The following is a 3,196-nucleotide window of genomic DNA, read 5'->3' on the forward strand; positions in this document are numbered from 1 at the left end:
TCAGTTTAATGTTAATTTACTTTTCTTGTAAGCAAACAGAATGTAGCAATACTATTTCTATCCTAAGAACATATGCATGTTGTTCCATTAGTAGTAATATTTTCATCAGAACATTGTTGAACAGTAGCAAGTGATAACATTTGTAGGCAGTAATCAGAGACTTGACAGCTTTCCTCACCACTAACATTCTTCCTTCTAGGAGGCGAGAGATATAAATTGAATGGAACACTTCAGAAAATGATTATTAGCTGATACTAACTCAAATACCAAGTTGAAGCTGCATTACTGGTTTAAAAAAAGACATGAGATCTTTTGACATTGTCGTTTTCTAGTGGCTAAATTTTGTAGGCAATAGTCATAATAAAGAAAATAAAATATCACTAATAAGTGGAGGATGACACATAATGGGGGGGAGGGAAGGGTTAGTGTTAGGGTTAGAGTTAGGGTTAGGGAGGGGGGCAAGTATGGAGGAAGGAAGTACTGTATAGAGGGTAAAGAGGGGTGGGAGGGGTGGGGGGAAGGGAAAAAATAACAGAATGAATCAAACAACATTACTCTATGTAAATTTATGATTACACAAATGGTATGCCTTTACGCCATGTACAAACAGAGAAACAACATGTATCCCATTTGTTTACAATAAAAAAAAAAATTAAAAGGGCTAGGAATGTAGCCCAATACTGTAAAGGCAAACAAACGAACAAATAAAATAAATTTCATACATTTAAAAAAAAAAAAGAAAAGAAAAGAAAATAGAGTTATGTGAAATTTTTTATCTTTCACACAGGAAAAAAAGGAGTTATCATGTATGAATTTCTTTTACCTTTTACCATATACCTTAAATTTACCAGCGATCATCCTATTTTTGTCTTTATCAGTTGTGAAAGAATAAGTATCTGTCTTCCTATCTAACGATACTCTTCCCTCTCTTCTAGAAAACCAGTGCATCAATCAGACTTTTAACTTCTGCTCTTGACAGCAAGTTATCAAAAGCTTTTGAAAGATGCAGTTTCTGCACTTCTTATTTTATTTAACATTAACTTTTACTTTGCTGTCCAACCAAAAGTCTTTCTCAACCAGGGTTGCATGAGAGAATTCAGTCCTACAGAAAAGGCTTTGAGTGACTATTTTCTTCAAATTTCCCATGGATGGTAGAGCAAGAACATTCTTCATGATGAAAAAGATGGATGCTAATTCATAACATCTGATGAATGCTTTAGGGCACTGAACCCGAAACCCTCACTTTCTAATGGAACATTAGTTGACAAGGATCTCCCCACTACTCTCCACCACAGAAGCAACCAGCTTTCACCATTTTTGCTAATTCTTTTGGGATTGACCTCTATGTCACTAAAAATACACCTTATTTTTAAGTTTTGGTATTTTATATTAGTTTTCCACAGTGGAAGAGGAGACTGTGGGAGGCAGAATTTTTAAGGTCTTCCAAAGATATTCATCCAGAATCCTTGGAATTTACAAATGTTACTGTACTGAGAAAAAGGGTTTTGCATAAATGATTAAGTTAAGACTCTTTAGATGAGGAGATTACCTCCCATTATCAGGGTGGGCCCTATACACCATCCTAAGTGTCCTTACCAGAGAGAGAAGAGGGAAATCACACACACAAAATAAGAGATACTGTGGCCACAGAAACACAGACTCTAGTGATGGGGCCACAAGTCAAGGAGTGCCAGCAGCTGCCAGAAGCAGAAAAGTCAAGTTACAAGTTCTGCCCTGTGGTCTCTGAGAGGATTAGACCCTCCCAACACCTCAACTTCAGTCCAGAGGTTAGACTTCTGCTTCCACAACTGTTAAAGAATCCATTTTTGTTGTTTCAAACCACCAAGCTGGTGGCAATTTGTTCAGCAGCCCTAGCTGCTCACAGTTAACTAACTGCTAATCCTTCTCCTCCCTATGCTACCACTGCAAGTATCCAAATATTTGGTATTCTTTTTCATGGTTACTCTGTGTCCTCATGTTTCTCTGAAGATATTGAGGATGTGTTTATGAAGTGTCTCCCTGCATACTTTCTATTTTCCCTAGTGCTTTTCATCCCCCTATTTAATGTTTCCTTTTTTTTAATGTTAGAAAGGGCTTATCTCAGATGTCTGGCAATTCTAGGTATTCTGCTCATATTTAACAACTGGAATATGAAAAAGCAATTGGAAAATCCAAGGAGATTTGTTGACCACAAGCCTTATTGGAAATGAACTGGAATATCTTCTGTATCTTTAAGTCTTTATTCTTAGGTTGGTGAAATACCTTTGGGAAGACTTTTCCAACCCCTTCTCCAGGAGTGAAGAGCTAGGACAGAATGTGGGAGAAGAAAGCTAGAAATCTCAGCCTTCAATCTACATACCTGCACTTGATTCTCATTTTTTCAATGGTAAGACATTCTCAGTTGTGCGCATCCATGTATGTTTATATCTCTAAAAGGTGAGGATTTAGGAGAGAATGGAAAGAGTGAATGTGTTTAATCTGCATGTTTACACACAAAATTCTCCATCCCTTCACACCACGCAAGTTGTTTTCATTGAGATCATCAAAAACATTCTTGTAAATTCAGTGGACACCTGTAGCCTATAGCTCTTAGTCCTCTGAACAACATTTAATAGAAGAGTCCTCTGCAAAGTGCCCTGTATTCTTTCTTTGACTTCAGTGAAATAGTTGGCTTAACATACTGTCTGGGCATCATCCTCCATTCTTTCCCGTGCCACACCTAAAATGTCCAATCAAGTCCTGACACTTACATCATACAAAAAAGTAATTGATCATTCACTATCTCTCACCTTTAATTTGCTTATATGTTTCCAGTTTTTCCTAGTCTCAAATATGATTTCAAAATGCAGTTAGAATAGTATGCAATACAAACTTGATTGTGTCACTACTCTGTTTAAAACATTTCAGGATTATCTGTTGCACTTAAGCTAATGCTAAATTCCTTAGCACATGATAAAATGCTTTTTCTTATCTGGCCTATATTTTTGTCTGTGGCTTAATTTCTCAGGCATGCAAATTGTATTCTAGCTATATTGAGCTAACTGGTAGCAACATGAATATGCCAAATTCTCTTTGATCATAGTGCTATTTTTCATTGTTTGGAATCTTCCTCTCACTTCCTTTTTTTGCCCTAACCAACCTCATTAGCCAAATAGTCTTTGTCCTTCACTTTTAGCATTCTTTTTCTTATGAAGCC

This window comes from Sciurus vulgaris (genome assembly GCF_902686455.1).
Source record: "Sciurus vulgaris genome assembly, chromosome: 8".
NCBI lineage: Eukaryota > Metazoa > Chordata > Mammalia > Rodentia > Sciuridae > Sciurus > Sciurus vulgaris.